The 20,614-nt window shown below is 44.1% G+C and overlaps 1 long non-coding RNA gene across 1 annotated transcript in view; it reads right to left on the reverse strand.

Moving 5' to 3' along the window:
* Positions 1 to 2,261: 2,261 nt before the first annotated feature.
* Positions 2,262 to 20,614, reverse strand: part of LOC144767346 (uncharacterized) — a 98,509-nt gene continuing 80,156 nt past the window's right edge. Inside the window, exons 2-3 of the long non-coding RNA XR_013598159.1 lie at positions 2,632 to 2,664; positions 2,262 to 2,533 (exon numbers count right to left, since the gene is read on the reverse strand). This is a non-coding gene — a long non-coding RNA (uncharacterized LOC144767346). The remainder of the gene's footprint in view (positions 2,534 to 2,631; positions 2,665 to 20,614) is intronic.

Raw genomic sequence — 20,614 nt, forward strand, 5'->3', positions numbered from 1 at the left:
AAGACTTTAAACGTCAATTTACTTCTGCTCCCATTTTAATGCATCCAGATCCCTCGAATCCTTTTATAGTAGAAGCAGATGCGTCACAATTTGCTGTCAGAGGAATTCTGTCTCAGAGACATAAAGACACTGGCCAGATCCACCCAATAGCATATTATTATAGAAAACTTACACCAACTGAACAAAATTATGCCATTGCAGATAGTGAATTATTAGCGATAAAAGCTGTATTCGAAGAATGGTGCCATTACTTGTTAGGAGCTCAACGCCCTGTAACAATTTATACAGATCATCGAAACCTGCAAACCCTACATTTCATCAAAGCTCCCACTCCTCGAAAACTTTGTTGGACTCATTTTTTTTAATGATTACAATTTCGTTATCACTTATTGTGCTGGAAAAGAGAATCAGAAAGCAGATGCTTTGTCCAGTATAGGAATATCTGATGATATGTGTTTTTCACCAGATACTATTCAACCAATATTACCTGAACAATGCTTTCAAGTGGGAGCAATTTATTCAGGTGGTGTTCTAGACATTAAAAAAGAATTACAAGGTAAACAAGTACAAGAATGGCAGAATAAATATCCTCTATTACAATGTAAGAATGAGTTGTTATTTATGAACGATCAGATATTTGTGCCTACTGCACCATTACAAACACAAGTTATACAATTACATCATGACACTCTAATGTCAGCTCATCCAGGGGTGACAAAGACTTATCAATCGATCAAACGAAGGCTCTGGTGGTCCTCCATGTTGAAGGATGTGCGAAGGTATGTAGAAACTTGTGTTATCTGTATACAAAATAAATCACAACATCAGGCACCTAGTGGACTCTTACGTCCTCTGCCAATCCCGCTCAACCATGGCATACCGTATCCTTAGATTTTATAGTAGAACTTCCTCGAACAAAGAATGGTTTTACTACCATTTTAACTATAGTTGATCATTTCTCTGGCATGGCTTATTTTGTTCCTCTAAAGAAATGACCTTCAGCAAAAGAGCTAACTCAAATATTTGCAAAAGAAGTTATGCGATTACACTGAATTCCATCAGTGGTCATTTCCGATAGAGACTCCAAATTTATTTCACATGTTTGGCAACCTTTAGGCAAATCCTTAAACATGGATGTTCGTACCTCTTCTAGCTACCACCCTCAAACTAATGGCCTTACAGAACAAACAAACCAAACTATTGAACAATTTTTACGCTGTGTATTAACGGATTACGATTTAGAATGGTCGGAAGTGTTATGCGTGTTAGAGTTCACCTACAATAACATGGATCACTGTTGGTTTCTATTCAATCACAAGCTCAATATCATTTAGCGGAAGCAAAAGAAACTCAAAAAACGTATCTCTGATTCACATCGATCTATACAAGCCAAATATCCAGTAGGAGACAAAGTTTGGTTATCCACAAAACATCTAAAAATCAAGTCTTGTAAAAAATTCTGTCCCCGATTCATAGGACCATTTATCGTGGAAAAGATCATAAATCCCATCTGTGTTAGGTTGACTCTTCCTTCTAAATATCGTTGTCATCCAGTGTTTCATGTCTCCTTACTAAAACCATTCAATCCCATGACTCGAGCAAATTTAGCTCCCCCAGCTTTAGATGTTGATGGTACTCCTGAATTTGAAGTTCAATCCATTCTAGATTCAAAAAGAGTTTGTGGAAAATGATTCTATTTAATACACTGGAAGGGTTATGGTCCTGAGTAACGTTCCTTTGAACCTCTTGCCAATTTACAACATGCACCACGTTTGGTTAAAGCATTTCATTCCCGGTATCCAGACCAACCAAAACCTGTACCACAAGTCTTAGGGTGGATATTGAGGGGAGGGTACTGTCATGCTACCCTTTGCTACCCCTTGCCACCCCTTGCCACCCCTTGATTCTCAACCCTAAATCCCTTAAAATAAACAACTGTAGTGTGCATTCAGGGCTCTGTATTATGTACACTCTTATGGAGTGTATTTCCCAATTTAAAACCCACCCCTGTCCCGTGCATCCTGCACACCATGATTTATTATCTGTAAAAATATGTTTATTGGATTTAGACTATGGGAATGTTTACTACGATTCAATTTCCGTATCATGTGAATTGTATTGCAAATATTTTCATGATTAAGGTTTTGTCCAAGTGTATTGATCGATGTTGAACACAGGTGCGGTGAAATACGTAAATTAACCAAAGTTAAAGCAAGATTGTGGTGAAAACGAGCCATCAAAAAAAGATAACATCCTTTCAGGTAAAAGTCAGCAAAGCATTGTGTTTATTGCCGAGCAAAACAAATTAATTTAAAACGCACGTTACGTAACATGCACACGACGTCAGCAGGCTCTCTTGGGTGTGGCAAGACTATATATTGGCACACCCATCTTCTGGAAAATGCTTTGCCTTCCGTTGCGTGGACTAGAGGACGTCCCCACTTGCCTGCTTCTCACCAAGGGATTTCCGCTCTTCTTGGGAGGTCAGTTTTCTTCTCTGCAGCGCTTCATCAGTTCGCCCGCATCTTCGAAGCTGCAAGAAAAAAGAAACATAATCTAAGTGAACGTTTTTTCAAGTTTATGTTCATGTGCCCGATGCAAGAAAGCAGGAAGCAAGCGCAAAGTACTTACTTTTAATGTTTCTTGGCCCAATTTTTGGAAAACCTTAATCAAAAGGAAAAAAAGACAATATTTAGCAATTAAGAACTTTGTGACAATATTTAGCAAATAAGAACTGTGTGATTTCAGAGACTAAGAAGATATTTCTTGCGCATTTAATTGAAACTTTAAAAGAACAATGTTAGGGAATTTGCTGTGAGTTCGGCATATGTTATTTCTTTTATTCAAATACAGGTCGTGAAGAATAATAGTGTTGGATTACTAAAGAGTAAGTGAGATATAAAACAAAATAGAAATAATTATTTAGCATGAACAGCAAACTTAGAAAATCAGTAACTTATTTTATATTTACCTTTCCAACGCAGGTACAAGCCACCTCCTATTAAAAAGATCAACACCCAAACCACTCAAATAGAAAACAACAAACTTCACTTCACAACGACTACAAGGTCGCAACGCTCGACATTTCTAGATCCCAGATAGGACATTTCTAAGTTCAAAAGAAGATTTTTAGTAAAACAAATCTTGGTTAAGACATCTAATTTAGAGAGACAGTTAGTTACAATTCAGCAAACTTATAAAATCAGTAACTTATTTTATATTTACCTTTCTAACGCAGGTACAAGCATCCTCCTATTAAGATCAACACCCCAACCATTCAAATTGAAAACAACAAACTTCACTTCACGACGACTACAAGGATGCGACGCTCGACATTTCTAGATCGCTGGTAAGACATTTCTAAGTTAAAAAGACGATTTTTAGTAAAACAAATCTTGGTTAAGACATCTAATTTAGAGAGACAGTTAGTTACAATTCTCCATGTTGCCTCGCAGGTCGACAACTAGGAGCAGCTAGCGTCTACCGATCCGGCCTTCCTCCCTGAATCCCAACTGTGTAGCCTTAGTGTCTAATTACTAAACACAGGTTATAAGTTAGGGTACTGGGAAGTCGGTCCATACCGTCCCTGCAAAACCCACAAGCAACCAACAGGTAAGATTGCTTGTGAACCTGACAAGAGATTACCGTGAGATTTCCGCACTAGCAAGGTCAAGGCAAGAGGCCTATCTCTCCACTACTGTATTTAGCTGCAGCCAACTGTTAGTAGTTATTGCCTGGTTAGGAGGACCACTTTGGGGTAACTCTATTGTCCAACAGAATCTAGCTCTCCATTGATGAGCAATGCACCAAAATCACGTACAGCACTAGTCAGGAGACTCACGACACCGTCTCTTACTGTCACATTTTAGTGGGATCAGTGCAGTTAACTGTACCAAGGGCTCACTTGAGACTGTCTTGTTCATAATGGAAAGAGGCTGTTCATGTGGTCTTCATTAGCTCGTCACCAGACCCTGTGCTCAGACCTGTGTTGAGCATCCTTAGCACCTGGGTCATTCCTATGTTTTCACGCTTGTGTTGACTCAGGTAGTTGGCGAAGGAGTGGTCTTTCCATAAATCACATGGAAGGCAAAGGGCAGCAGCGGTACTGCAGATTTCTGCATCATGCAGACAATATCAGTCCTGGTTTTCTATTAAATAGCCATTTCCAAGATGGTGGCCTGTCTGTTTGAAGCTATCTGAGTTTCTCAATCCATCTTGTTATCCAGAGGCACTCATTTGTATATGAGCAGTCTGTAATTCCTCAATGTGCTGTTGAAATAGTTCAGTCCTTTTTAGAGAAGGTCAATATTGCACAGGAATAGATTGATTCACATGAGTTAGAATGTCTCCATCTAAAGACTCTGTTGGTTGACCAATATTAGCTGTATTTTAGTCAACTACTTAGCTTTATTCCTACTAAAAAATTACAAGTTGATGTTCTGATCATGTGTCATGACTCAGCTGAGGCTGGTCATAAAGAAGTAAAGACTGTGCTGCATTAACTTATGCGGTCTTTTTGGTGGCCAATTGTAAATTCTAATGTCCAGTAATATGTCCTTGTTTTTCCTGCATGTGCACAACATGATTCCTTGCATTCTAAGCATTTTGGATATTTGTATCCTATACCAGTGGCTCCTGAATCTTGGCATTCAATGTCTTTAGATTTTTGAAACAGGAATATATGACATTACAACACAAACAATTACAACGCATGCCTTTCCAACTCTTTTACATCGCTACTACCATTACAACGCATGATTTTACAATGCATGCCATTACAATGCATTTTTTAGAAACTACCATTACAACGCATACCATTACAACACATACCATTACATCACATAATAGTTTTGGGGCAACAGTGGGGTAAGTGTTGGATAGTGTAGGAGTAAAAATACTATCCCCATGTACCCCAAAATCCATACCCACCCTAAAACAAAAAAATCCCCATTACTTACCTTATAATGCATTGTAATGGCATGCATTATAATGGTATGTGTTGCAATGAGATGCGTTGTAATAGCATGTGTTGTAATGGCATGCGATGTAAAGGCAGTTGCGTTGTAACAGCTGCGTTGTAAAGGTAGTGCATTGTAATGACCGTGCATCCTCAGAAGGGTACTGTGATAATAGTTACAATAGACACTATGTTTAATTAACAGACAAGGAAATGGCACAATGGTTTGAGACTGATATTTTTCACTTCATGGACTGCTCCAAACTATTATCTCAGATAGAGGTACTCAATATCGATTATTTTTGTTTTGGGAGACATTGAAAGTTGAGTAACCTTTATCTCCGGGTTTCATCCCCGACCTAAGGTGCTGAACTAAATCTTATAAACCGCCCTTTTCAAGTTGGTGGTCTGTCCATTGGAGGGTGTCTAAGTCTCCCAATACAAGATGCTGAAAAGTCCCCTTTTGTCATATCAGATCCTGTTTAAGTCATATATAAAAGAGGCCTTATATGAGGAAGAGGAGTTATAATGGATTTAGTTCCCTGATTCCGCGTAATTATCTTTACCCCTATACTATTTTTGTGTCAGATTTTTGCTTCAAGAAAGTTGGATCGTTTTCCTTCTATAATCTTCTTTTGCTTTTCTCCTTCCTGATGTCAGGATGAGTTTGGAGCCTTCCTGTTTTCTCCTGTGCTGCTTTCATCTTCAATCAAGAAATACAAGATTACCAAAAGAAGGTTCTCTCCTTTATAGGTTTTTCCTCCTATATCCCTCTAAAAAAAGACACTTGATCGCTTTCACACATATTATTTTGTGCAGAGTGGCACTGTGGCTACTGGGAAGATTCACTCTTTCCTCTGGCAAGCTAGAATAGTACTCAACCGACATGCTCAGTGTCCAGTCTACCCAATGATATGGGTGATATCTACTACCCAAAACATATACTATGGCTGCCATACTCATGAAATGAGGAGTAGACTGTAATGTGGCACTTCAACCACACAATTGATCACTGTCGATCTCTATTTGCATTTGTTCTGGGTTATTCCATTATACCAATTTAAATGTTTTGGGGAAAACTTACTGTGGCATGATCATGACCCATTTAATGAGGGAAACATCAGTGCTCACTGTAGGCCTCATTCAAAAAGGTAAACTGAGAAGAAAGCCTTAGCGATTTTCTTTATTCACGAAGTGCATTTACAAGTAGCAAAGTTAGACTTTTGTCTGAGTTTAACTTAAGTTTTGGTTTTAAGGTTAACTGAGTCTAGACTTTTGGTCTCAGTTAAACTTAAGACCAACACTTAAGTTAAACTCAGACAAAAGTCTAACATTACTATTTGTAAACGCCTAATGTGAATACCAAAAGTCGTAAAGTTAGCCTTTTGTCTCAGATTACCTTTGTGAATCAGGCCCTGTGAGTTTATGTTTGCATAATCCTGTGAAGCATGAAGAAGAATAACAACCATACACTGTCATTCTGCCAAGTCTGCCAGTGTTCCTGTACACAATACAGTTTAAGCGCCATTACTTGGTAATCCCATGCAGGATGAGCAATATTTTTTAATATTTAACTATCTTTTTTAACAGTTTACGTTGAACAATATTGTCAATTTTACAATCCATGTGATATCATATATCATATCAAATTTCTTTATTTCGGTTCAAATAAAACCATAAAAGATACGTCATTAATATGCATCAACAGTTTGTTTGGGTACAGGTTTAACAGCTTCGCCTGCAATTAATACCACTTCATCAAGGGAGGGGCTGTCGTTAAAAAAATTAATACAATTACCTAACCACAAATGTAACAGTTAAAAAATATAAATAATTTAAAACTAGACATAAATACCTTAAAATTCATTTGTATGGCGAGTTTGAATGAGTATCCATTATTCTAGTACGAGCTCATATTCCATTATATTTAGCTTTCAATGCAATTCCTGTTTAATCATCATAAGGTTACCAATGCTTTGTGGCAATCACTAGATACACAAGTTGCCTTATAGTACAGTTAAACCTAGAATACATATGCAAAATTTACTAAAAGCTGTTGGCTTAGAAAACACCTATTCTTAATTTGTTAGACTTTAAAGTTTTAGCCCAACTTTTACCCATAAGGCTCACATTTAATTAAAATCTGCTGACACTAAAAACTATTTTTTGTGATGTGTCAGTTTTCAATATTCTTCCCGCCTCTAGGCAAAATCTAGTATTCATATTTCGACAAATAGGTTTAATCTATTTGTTCCTGGGTTTGCCATATGCTGGGCAGGAGAATAATATGTGTAAATCATTTTCCTTGGACACATTTTGACATAGTTCACAGAATTCATTGCTATTTCCATCTTGGTTAGTAGCCCATTTTGATGTATTCGTATTAATTTGTAACACACCATATCTGAACTTCATAATAGGGATTTAGCCAGTTGTGGGCGAACGCCGTCTAGAAAGGACTCGAAACTTGCTATCTCTTTGAAAAGAAGGAGCATAGTTATAAATGTACCACAATCTGAGCCATATAACACATTGTTTTGAATGTAAGTCCAGAATGTGGATTTTAACAATTTCCGGGATATCAATGTCAGCTGTGTCGAATATTACCAACAATGGCGCAGGCCCAGTTTCTCAAACCAAGAAGAAACATGCTTGAGCCACGGAATGCTCTTGCTCTGGTCAATCTTTAGAATCTCCTCTAGACCTTCCGTATAGTGTGTCAGTTCTGGGGGTCACCAGAGCAGCACCCAAAATAATAAGGGTCTTAGTATTGCATGGTGATCTGTTCGTTTGACATTTAAATCCATAACAATAGGTATTAGAGGTGTTCGTACTGGTAAGCTTAACAATCTTCTAAAGAATTTATTTTCTCCCGGTTCAAAGCTCTTTTTGCAATTGGGCCCCTATATTTCCGCCCCATAAAGAGAAGCCGATTGAGCTCTGTGTTTAAAAACCTCTAAGGCGGGGGACACCGCCTTCGAGCTGCTGCTCCCATGTTTCTTTATTATGGGTAATGGGTTTTGAAGCAGGGTGATCTTGTTTTTTTCCAGTTGCGGTTTCCAGGACAACTTTGCATACAAGGTTACACCCAGATGATTACATTTTTTAACATATTTTAGTTTTTGGTTATTAATTGCTAAATTCTTTTTAAAAGACGTATGTGGGTTTATTGCCATGTATTTTGTTTTGCTGGCATTTATTCCAAGGCCCTTCTTATTACAATAGGTGTTAAAAGAATCCAATAAGCATTGTAGACCTTTGGGGGTTTCTTATGTTAGTATTGTATCGTCAGCAAATAAATGCGCTGGCACCAAATACCCTCCCAACTTGGGCAAATCATGAGGTCACCCGAGCAAGTGTCTAGGAATGTCATTAACACTTAAGGAAAATAGGGTGGGCGCCAGTACACACCCTGGCGCACACCCCTTTTTGGATTGCCTTGGTGAGTTTGCCCCTCGGACCCCATCTTACTTTGGCAAAATTGTCCTTGTGTAGTCTTTTTATTTGCACGAGTAATTCATCAGGCACTCCTTGGCATTTCAACGATTCCCAAAGTAAGTTCCGTGGTATGAGGTCGAATGCGTCCCTGAGGTCTACTAAAGCAACATACAAATGGCCCTTTTTTTAAATAATGTACTTCCATCATAAAGATATAAATCTAAAAACCTGATTGTGCTAATTTTGGATCTGAATCCCGCCTGGACTTTTGAGAGCACACTGTTCTCTTTAAGCCAATCGTTTAATCTCGTTAAAATATGCCTAGCAAAGATTTTTTGTAAAATGTCAATTAAACTTATTGGTCGATAATTCGCTGGGTTATAACGATCGATTACCCTTCTTAAAAATCGTAATGATCTCTGCCCCGTTCCATGATTCAGGTATAAGAGAGCCCGAAGTAATAGCATTACATATTCGGTTTATGTATGGACCCCAAACACTACTGTCATGCTTCAGCAAGTCTCCCGGAATTTTGTCTGGGCCGGGCGCTTTCCCTAACTTGACTGCATTAACTTCCATCAGTGTCTCTTCCGCACTGAAATGGAGATGGTTGATATTGGGATTAAATACAGGAGCTGCAATAGGGAGTATTTTTTCAGTTGGTGCTGCCGCATAAAGGCTGGAAAAATGATCCTCCCAAGTTTTGGTGTCAAGAAAGAGGTCCTTGTTATCCCTACCAGTCTTATTGCCCTTTGTTATTAATCGCCATAAACCTACTTGGTCTTTGGACTTAGCTGCACAAATTAGATCCGTCCAAATGTTGTCATCCCAGTTTTTTTTTTGCATGAGCAAGGATTCGCTTATAATTAATTCTTTTCTCCCTTGTGGCCATTATGTCGTTTTTATTGCCAATATAAGGTCAGCTTTTGTTTCCCAACACTCTTTTTTTATACCATGGGTTATCTCCTATTTTTGAGTCACTCCCATTATGATCCTTAGTTAATCTACTCACAATCGGTGCTAACGCTTCTAATTAAGCATAATGTGCGGCCAATATTGAAAACTCTACTGCAGGTGAGTCTATGTAGAGAGAGACAATGTCTACAAAAGTGTTGTAAATCTGCGTCATTGATTGGATGTTTCCTAATATATATGGCCACTTTAGAGCTCGATGATTATTGCTCACAAGAGTATCGTCAGTAGAGATGTTAATATCTTTATTGCTCACAGTAGTATCAATAAAGGAGTCAGTTGGTAATGTCAGATGTAAAGGACGGTGATCACTGTCTGTTCTGGTGTCTATTATCAAATCAAATACATTTGTCCAGAACTCGATTGATACCATTATGTAGTCTATATTGCTCTTGCAATGACCTCTGTTAAAGGTAAAAGCATTTGGTCTATCAGAAGGTAAACGACCATTGCAAGCTCTAAGTCCCTGCCCTGTTATCAGTTTCATAATTTGTGCAACAGCTATAGTGAAAGGCGCTGTCTGGCTATTTTCTAGAGCAGGGATGTTAAATTACTGTATCTTCCTATTCACCTATTCAAATAGGTTCTCAAAGCCCACCACTGGTTCAAATTTACAATTTAGATCACCCCCTACAATTACCATTGCTCCGGGCTCTAATACGTTTAAGAAAAAATCAAGCTGTTCTATTACCATAGATTATTTTATGGATGGACTTGGTCTATTATAGATGTTAATCATACATATTGCTGTTTTGTCCCGTGTTTTAATTTTCACACCAACCAGGTCCTGGGATGGTATGTCCAACTGGGTTAGCTCAATTTTAAGAGTGATTCTTATCCATATAACGAGACCCCTGATGGTCTACCTCTTGCTGATGGAATTACATTAATATTAAAGTTCTTAAACCCAACCTTATGGGGGGTTTCTAATGCCCAAGTCTCTTGCAAGAGGCAGATATCACTTTGTTCTATATATTCCAGCCATTCAGTGTCCCTATGATTCCTATTAAGTCCTGCAATGTTCCAAGAAGTAAGTCGTATTTCTAACTCCTTCTTTGCTCCTGTCTTTATTGTGTTCTGCCTAGGCTGTTTTGTTGTTACTTCAGGAAAAGGCCTAAGAAGGCTAGATGGCAACCCCGTGGCTCTTCCACCCCTGGTTGTCCATTCGGCTCAGATGCATTACGACCATTTAGCTCACCCTGTGTCTCCTTTAGAAGCTGTATGGATGAGAAACATATCTGGTCCACACTGCTACTTCTCTGGGTTCTAACAGGAAGGTGTATATCATTCTCTACTGGAATTGGTTGTCAATCTAGGGAATCTAAGTCAGATAACGCCTGATATCTGTTTGGAAATAATATTGAGGCGCCATCATGAACAAGTTTCCTGGGTTATAGTCTGTAAAAAATGCCCAAAGGGAGCATGCTGATACAAGTTTTTTGAAGGGATATCTCCTTGTGCATATTTAATAATCTCTGGACCATCTGGGGTCAGCAAAAGTTTATTACTATACAATTGCTGCTAATCTTCTTGGGAGAATCACCAATCCACCCTATTCGACGGGCCATTAAAATGTCATTCGTATTCCGTGGGTTGTAGTTTTTATGTTTAGTCAACCAATCAACGGTCTTGTTTCGCAGGTTAGTCCAGGATTCACTCTGCTCCTTTCTTAGAGCAGGGACCCCGGCTAGGATTGCTACGTAGGGACATGAGGCAGGTGGTAATCCTAAAACTTCAGTGCTAGGATTCAATGTTGTACCTTGTGAATGATTTGTTGTAGCAGAACCAGAGCGATTTGTGGGTAAATTTGTTGCTACCTGTTTAGGGCATATATCTTGCCTTTCCCCTGTTATCATCCGATTTCTGGGCCTTGCCCCATGAACTTTTCTCCCTGTTTTCTCTTTGTGTCATGGGATTTGCCATGGAAATACCATTGCCCCTATTACTGATTCCAGCTATGCTAGGAGTTGGGAAACTCTCTAATTGCTTTGGTTCACATGCCCTTTCTATAATGTCGGGGTGATTAATATCCTTTCTGCCTCTCATGTTTTCTACCATAGTATATAACTGATCAATCTTTTTATCTAGGAAGCCAAATGTTTATTCATTAGTTCATTAATCTGTGATAACATAGACCCAAGTGCTGATTCTAGGATTGTTATATATATATGATCATGGTCCCCAGAACTTTCTTTCGTTACTAAGGTAGAAGGGGAGGGAAACTACTTCTGTCCGTGTGCTGACAATACTTGACGACATTACAGCTTAATCATTTACATGGGAAGTTATTTGAGACATGGGCCAAGATCCCCCTTCGCTCTTAGTTTTAGATTTTAGGTGACCCATAACACGATTCTGCTTTGGTCGGGGGACTTTCCCTTTAGGCTCTTCTAATTCTTTTGGAGCTCATGCTCTCGTTTCTATACCCTGTCTTCTATGGTCGTCTGGTGCTGGGTTTGTGAATATTGGAGATGTGTTTTGCGGAGCAGGTGTCATTGGTCTATTTTGGACAAATATTTTTGGACTTAGTGGAGACTGTTGTCAACATCGTGAAAGAGCTCTCCAACCCCAACGCCGGAAACAACGACATCACCCCGTCGCAAGACCTCTGCAACTCCCTCGCCTCCTACTTCCACAACAAGATCGCGGACATACACAACAGCTTCAGCATCCAACCGACGCACGCCACAACCGCAGCAACGCCACCCACCACCACCCTCCGCGCCTGGACTCCGATCAGCACCGAAGACACCAACCGCACAATGAACTCCGTCCACTCCGGATCTCCGACCGACCCCTGCCCTCACCACGTCTTCAACAAGGCCGACGTTGTCATCGCACCCCACCTGCGGGACATTATCAACACCTCCTTCAACACCGCCACCTTCCCGGAGAGCTGGAAGCACGCAGAACTCAGCGCTCTACTCAAGAAACCTACAGCGGACCCAACCGAACTCAAGAATTACCGTCCCATCTCGCTCCTCCCGTTCCCAGCCAAAGTCATCGAAAAGACCGTCAACAAGCAGCTGGCCGCCTTCCTCGAGACGAATGGATCCCTCGACCCCTCACAGTCCGGCTTCCGAGCCAACCACAGCACCGAGACCGCCCTCATCGCCGCCACCGATGACATCCGAACCCTGATGGACAACGGAGAAACAGCGGCCCTCATCCTCCTGGACATCTCCGCGGCATTCGACACTGTCTGCCACCGCACCCTAGTGCAGCGCCTCAGCAACATCGGAATCCAGGAGAAGGCACTGGAATGGATCACCTCCTTCCTCAACGGAAGAACACAGAGAGTCCGCCTACCACCGTACAAATCAGAGGCCACCGAAGTCATCTGCGGCGTCCCTCAAGGATCCTCGTTGAGTCCCACCCTCTTCAACGTCTACATGAGCCCCCTCGCGGCCATCGCACGCCAACACAACCTCAACATAATCTCCTACGCCGACGACACCCAGCTGATCCTCTCCCTGACCAACGACCCCGCCGCCGCCAGAGCCAACCTGCACGAAGGGATGAGAGATGTAGCCGAGTGGATGACGACCAGCCGCCTGAAACTGAACTCAGACAAGACGGAGGTCCTCATCCTGGGCTCCTCGCCCTCCGCCTGGGACGACTCCTGGTGGCCCCCCGCCCTGGGCACCGCACCCAAACCGACGGACCACGCACGCAACCTGGGCTTCATCCTGGACTCCTCCCTCTCCATGACCAGACAAGTCAACGCCGTCTCCTCGTCATGCTTCAACATCCTACGCATGCTACGGAAGATCTTCTGGTGGATCCCCACCGAGACCAGGAAGACTGTCACCCAGGCCCTCGTCACCAGCCGACTGGACTACGGCAACGCCCTCTACGCCGGAACCACCGCCAAGCTCCAGAAGAGACTCCAGCGGATCCAGAACGCCTCAGCCAGACTCATCCTCGACATCCCACGAAACAGCCACATCTCCGGACATCTGAGAGACCTGCACTGGCTCCCCGTCAACAAAAGAATCACCTTCCGTCTCCTCACCCACGCACACAAAGCCCTACACGACCAAGGCCCGAGCTACCTCAACAACCGAATCAACTTCTACGCTCCCAAGCGCCACCTCAGATCATCCAGCCACGCCCTCGCCGCCGTCCCACGCATCCGAAGAGCGACAACAGGAGGAAGGTCCTTCTCCTACCTGGCCGCCAAGACCTGGAACTCCCTCCCGACCGACCTGCGCCTGACCCAAGACCACCTCTCCTTCAGGAAGAAGCTCAAGACCTGGCTGTTCGAGCAGTAACGGCACCCCCCCCTCCTAGCGCCTTGAGACCCTACGGGTGAGTAGTGCGCTCTATAAATGTATTGATTGATTGATTGATTGATTGATTGATTGAGTCATTCGAATTAAAAGTGTGTGGTTGCTTATACATTAAAAGTTGTGTGGGATCAAGTGACAAGCGTCTCCCTATCATTTGAATTTCATGTGACAGTAGGGATTCTGTTCTAGTTAAAAAGGCACCTAGAGTACTTGCTGCACCTTTGCGTTTACTCATGATCATGGACATATGGGCTAGCAGCAATCAATTACAAAATATTTGAGTCCCAGTCAATACCTGCAAAGTTCTGGAAGAGTACACACAGTCTTGTGGTCTTACCAAACAGGCCAAAATGTGGAGGCAGTTCTCAGAGGGATGGCCTAGTCCAGTCTCCTCCAGTCGCTGACGGGCGCAGACGGGCCCGCCCTTGGCCCGGGCACGCCTGCATACGTCACGCGCTGCGGCAATTCCAGCATCTTTTTATGCGCCTCCTGGCGCCTCCTTGTGAGTTCAGCAGCCTGCATACCGCAGGGGCTGCTGGGGGTGGTAGTTTTCTGGTCTCCTTGTCTCCTCCCACTAGACCAGTGAGACCGGCAGAGCCCCCCAGGTAGCTCAGTAGACAATTTATTTATTTATTTTTTATTTATTTATGCATTTTTATATAGCGCGGACTTTACCTGAAGGTGTCAGAGCGCTTCACAATAGGAACAGAACTGATACATGAGAACATTACAAGTGAGCAAAATACAAAAGCAAACGTTACATTAAATGAAGCAAAATGACAATTGTGCGCCAACAAAATATAAGAGGTAGTAAACGGTGCATTACAAAAGTGACAATCGTGAGTCAGCAAAATACAAGAGGTAGCAAACGGTGCATTGCAGGAGGAAAAAGTGACGTGTGCAGGTCACAAAAAGCAATATATTGCAATATATTGCTTATTATAAAGGTATAATACTGCAATATATGGAGGACACTCCAGCACAAGAACAAACGTTACGTAGGCACTGGTGGCACTTGTGCAGGTGTCGAAACAAACAAATGTAGGAGGTAGAAAACAGTGTGTTACAGGAGAAAGTGACGGGTGCAAGTCACCCACGAGTCCCAGACACAGGAAGAAGGACAATACTGCAATAAGAGGCAGACTCTCAAACCACAAGAACACACTTGGAAGACACTTCCATAGTCAAATAAAGTAGATTTTTCAGTAGTTGAAGGGCTTCCTTCAGATAGCAGAGAGGGCATGAATTACATTTGGAAATGTCTTTGAAGAAGGAGAACTTTGAGGTCAGATTTGAAGGCTTGGGAGGAGGAGGTGGTCCGGAGCTGAGGCGGAAGTGAGTTCCAGATTCTCACTGCGCTGCCTGAAAAGGATTGGGCCATCGATCTCTCCTTCTTGAAAGTGGGAGGTTCAAGCAGTAGATTTTCCGCATTTCGTGATGGTCTAGAGCCTCCAGAGAGTTTCAGTTTATTCGCCAGGTAGCGCGGTTAGGAGGAGTGCAAGGCTTTATGGGTGATGCAGGCAGTCTTGTAGATAGCTCTAGCCTCGATGGGGAGCCAGCGGAGGGAGGATAACATGGGAGTGATGTGGTCGCTTCTTTAGGCCCCATAAATGAAACGAGCTGCTGAATGTAGAACAGACTTAAGGGGGGATAGGTGGGATTTGGGGAGGCCAGTCAGAAGAGAATTGCAGTAGTCCAGTCTGGAGAGGACCAGCGATTGGACCAGGGTTTTGAGGTCATGCACCGGGAAGAAGCGACGAATCCCCCAAAGAAGGCGCAGTTGGTATCGGGCAGACTTTGCAATTGAATTAATGTGGGAGAGTAGATTGAGTTTTGTGTCAAGTATGACACCAAGGGATTTTGCGCTGTCGACAATGATGGGATTAGTGTTCAGCAGATTCATCTGGTCCATCCATGATTGCACCGGGGGAGGAGAAAGTGAGGAGGGGAGGAGGAGGAACTCAGTTTTGGAGGGGTTCAGGATCAGTTGATGTGTTGACATCCAGTTATGAATGGAGTCGAGGGTAGAGCTTAGGACAGAGAGATCGTGAGTGGAGGCAACCTTGAGGTAGATTTGAGTGTCGTCAGTGTAGAGGTGATAGTTGACCCCAGATTTACTTATGAGATTTCCCAGAGGTTCCAAATAGAGATTGAACAATGTGGGTGCAAGAATAGAGCCTTGGGGAACACCTTGACCCACCGCCAAAGGAGGTGAAAGACTGTCCGCTATTTTGATCATTTGGGATCTATCAGAAAGGAAAGAAGCAAACCATTTAAGCACGGTGCCCTCCATGCCCATTCTCTGTTGAAGGGTGTTGAGGAGGGTGTTGTGGTTGACAGTGTCAAAGGCTGCTGAAAGGTCAAGGAGAATTAGAAGACAAGACCCCCCGAGTCTAGTAGGGCAGTTTCAGTGCTGCAGTTTTGGATGAAGCCGGACTGAAAATTGTCAAGAAGATCATTGTCCTTGATATGACGTGAGAGTTGTTTCGCAACACATCTTTCTGTGATCTTTGTAGGAGAGTAGGGTCTGCAATCCTATGATCACCCAGATTTTTGCTTTTTGCTTCACTGGTTTACGACTTTCCCTGGCTGTGGGCCTGCTAATCAGACCCACAGCCTAGCTGTTCTCTCTACTCCAAATTGTACCCAGGTACTGAATTGGCACTGGGCCCTCTCAAGTCCCTGTACCCAGGGCTGAGGTGCACCCAGAAGTCTCCCAGGGGCTGCAGCATGTATTATGCCACCCCTGGGCTGACTAACTAAATCAGACACAACTGGCTGCTTGACAGCTGGGGCAGAGTGGTGTACCCACCCTCTGTTGTAGATATAGTATTCCTATATCTAAACCTAAAATGGACACACAGATCTCCTATCAGTCACTCCTATGGCAGGCCTTAACAATCCTGAAGGCAGAGTGCTTGGAATCGTGTGAGATGGTGCTCTGGCATGAGCCGAGCCTGTCTGCGGCTTTCGGGATCCATCCCTTAGCCGTTTCCATGATATCGCATACCATATACTCTTAAGTGCATTATAATCCTCGCGGTTATATGCCAACTCTGGTATCGCTTTATCAAAACATGTCGAGTAAGGTGTCATACGAATTGGAATACTAACCCCTCGCCAATTCTGGCGACGGGGTTAGCATTCCACCCTTCTAGAGGGACACGACATGTATGTAACCTGTAACCCCGGTTAAAGTCAGACAGAGCCTTAGCTCCACAAAATGGATGCTGCCACCGAGACACAAGTCTGCCCTCCTGCTGCTGGGAGTCCTCCCAGCCCAGGAGGCAAGGACAAAGGGTTTCCTGCCAGGGGCGGTGCCAGCACCGTCCCAGACAGGATTTTGTGTATCCTAGGTAGGCAGGGCTTTAGAGGAAGGTGACTGCAAGTGGCACCCCGGTGCTCACTGTGCATAGGCCGGCTGAAACCAGTTCCAGGGGCACTCCAGCCCCTGGCCTGGGGAAAGCCCGCCAAAGGAGAGGGGTGTAACCACCCCCCTCCTGGTCCCACCTATAGGGCAGGACTTAGTCGCGTGCCAGCCCCTTTTTGCAGGATAAAGGTAGGACCTGGCCCCCTTCCAAATCAGATCATCTTTGAATCCTGAAACTACTTTCCACGAAAGGAACTCAAGACTTCTTCCCAAGATTCTCCCTTGTGACTAAGGAGTAGTCACCCTGCAGCAGCAGGCACCAACCAAGCATCGCGGTTTGTTGCCAGTCTCTCCTTCGGATCAAGACTGCTCCAGCACGACGAGAACCGGCTTCCCTGGCACCTCTGACCTCAACCTACATCATCAGCCCAGCTGTGATCCGTGGGTGTGACGAGACCTCGAGGGACCGGCCATCTTCAGAACTGCACAACGCTTGTCCAGCACGACTCCCGAGTGACCCTCGACTGAGTGCTTTGGGGTAAGAGAAGCCCCGACCCTGAGCAGCTCCAGCACCAAAGTTCAGCCCCCCCTGCATCCACGAGATCTGCGTGGGGCCCTTCTGCTCTTTGCTGCCAACCGCGTTGTCTAGGTCGCTTGCCCGTTGGCTAGTGGCCCTCTCACGACACTCCACGACGACAACTACTGCTGGTCTGGTTGCTCCAAACTAGCCCTTGCTCCCCTCCAAAAGAGGAGCACCCTGGACCCTCCTGGTCCACTCAAGACGCCATTTTAGGTCCACCGCGTGGGCCTTGCATTTGCCAAGACTTGTTGCCCAATCCTGGGTCCAGCGACGTCGACAGCAAGAACCTTCGTGGGACAGCTCGCACCTCCATCCTGGTCGCCGACAACGCCTCCTGGTCCGAGAGACTGCAGAGCCCAGCAGCGCCCACTCACCTGGCTGAGGTGACTTCGTCCGGTGCCATCCTGGTGCCCACTCAAATCACTGGCTAGTGATTCAGAACTTGGTCCCCTCTGCTTACAGGTTTCTTCTTCCCTGATCCAGGCTTGGATCACTCCGAACTTTCTTCACTGGCCGCCTGCCAGCAACTCTTTCTTCAGGCTCCTGGTTCTTCAACGTGGGTTTCCGACGCAACTTCAACCCTATGCAGCCGCAGCCCCTGGGCTAGGTAAACCAAGTACTCCGGTGCTTCAGCATAGTCCAACACCCTAAGTGTTCGGATCCACCCCCGTTTTCGACCCACCTAGTCGGGTTCGCCCGAGAACAGTAACTTTGCAACTGCTAGCCTCCATAGACTTTTTCCCCCCTTACGCGTGAGAGTTCCCACTCTGCACACGACGTCCACAGGCCTCCTGCATCTAATCCCAGTGTTTAGAATTGTAGGCCTAGCGATTCCTGAGACTAGAAAAGTATTACTTACCTGCTAGCAAGTTCGCATTCCACTTACTGTGTATATGGTTTTTCGTGCCCCTAGGGCGTTTGTGTAAATTGTGCGACCTAAAGTATTTTCGTAAGAGTTTTGTTGTGTGCTTAGCTCCCTGACTCATAAAGAGTTCAGGGTAGTCTTGTTATAAATAAATATCTGTTTATTTTCATAACAACTTGTGTGGTGTCCTTTCACTTGGTGTTCAAGGGGTAATGTGATGGTAAAACAGCTGGCTTAACATGCCCTCTAGAGTCTTAGCCTTAGACTGCTCGTATCCATGCTACTAGGATAGCTGGTCTATAAGGTTGACTTACAACCAATCATCAATAAGGGTTGTTTGGACTGATACATAGTGATCACTAGAATAGTGAGCACTGCATATCAGGCCAACTTCTCACATTGGTGAGCAGCGGTTGGGATTTGAGCTTGCTGTTTGTTTTACCACACATATCCTAAGAATATCTTGTGAAAGATCACATAAGTACTAAGGTACATATAACTTAGCTTAGAATACTCTGAGTTCTACTGAACCAGCTGTTGTAGCTCCTAGGGCCTAGCACACCCTAAACTACAACTCTAGCAAGGGATCAGTAGGCAAACATATAGTGTAGGTAAGTGCACCACTTACACCTCACTAGAAAAGCATGTCTACCCAGGGAGAGTCTACTGAGACTCCTCTTGTGGATCTTGACCCTCCACAGGTCAAATCAAGATATGCAGCTCTCAGTTTCCAGGAGATGAGACAAGTGTGTACCTCCAGGAAATTGAAACAGGGGTCTAACCCCACCATTCCCTTTCTGATAGGTCTCTTAGAGACATATGATGCGAGAAAGATTTCTCAGCTAGATGGGAATATGCCAGCCTTAGAGGGTACCACTGGGGATCCAGACCTCCACAACACTGTAAATGCAGTTGAGGAGGAGGAGGAGCCTGAGGAACTCTCTGGGGATGAGACAGACAAAGGTCTTGAGGTAGTCAGAAGGCTAACTAGGGCCAACATAGACTTGCTTGGGCTAGGATCTGGGGGACCCCCAGTACTGACCCTAAGTAGGCCTAACCCTGGAGTTAGGAGAGATAGATCTCTTTCTAGGGACTCCAATAGATCTCTGCACTCTAATGCCTCTTCCCAGAGGAGAAGGAACTCTCCACAGAGGAGATTGACTTCCCCTCAGAGAATAGAGCATGAAGCTAGAATGAGACAGGCTGCTCTGAGGATTGAAAGGGAAGAACTTGCCCTGGCCAAAGAAAAGCTTGCCTTTGCTAGAGAGCAGCAGATGAGTGGGATCGTTCCCACTGGTGGCAGCAATCTCCCAAGAGATAGAGAGAAGGGTTTAGACACTAAACACCTGACAAAAATAGTGCCCCCCTTTAAGCAAGGGGATGACATCCAGAAATGGATGGCTGCTTTGGAGAGGGCCTGCACTGTGCAGGGCATTCCCCAGAGTCAGTGGGCAGCTATACTGTGGCTCTCCTTTGATGGCAAAGGTAGAGATAAGCTCCTCACTACAAGAGTGGAGGATGCTAACAATTACCAGGTCCTGAAGAGTACACTGGTTGATGGGTTTGGTTTAACCACTGAGCAGTACAGGTTGCTGTTCAGAGACACCCAGAAAACCCAGTCTCAGGACTGGTCTGACTTTGTGGATAGTGCCACTAAGGCTTTGGAGGGCTGGTTGCTGGGTAGCAAGGTTACTGATTACACAGGATTGTATAATCTGATGATGAGGGAACACATTTTAAATAATTGTCAGAACCAGTTGTTGCACCAGCACCTTGTTGATTCAGATCTGACCTCTCCCCAAGAATTGGGAAAGAAGGCAGACAAATGGGTCAGAACAAGGATCAAGCAGAACCAGAACCAGAACCAGGGTGGTCAGAAGAAAGCAGACCAGAAGGGTAATGCTAAGAGTGAACAAAATGACCAGAAATCTTCAGCAGGTCCCCAACAAACCAAAGAGGGTGGGGGTCAGGCTTCACAGCAGAAAAAGAAGACTCAAGAAGGCCAGTCAAAAAGGTGGTGCCAGTACTGTAAAAGTAAGTCTCACTGGTTTAGTGAGTGCACCAAAAGAGGAGGGCAAACCTCTACCACTACAGCCCCTAAGGCAACTGCACCCCCTAGTACAGTCTGTAGTGGTAGTGC

The sequence above is a fragment of the Lissotriton helveticus genome, chromosome 7, assembly GCF_964261635.1.
Source record: "Lissotriton helveticus chromosome 7, aLisHel1.1, whole genome shotgun sequence".
In the NCBI taxonomy this organism is placed as follows: Eukaryota; Metazoa; Chordata; class Amphibia; order Caudata; family Salamandridae; genus Lissotriton; species Lissotriton helveticus.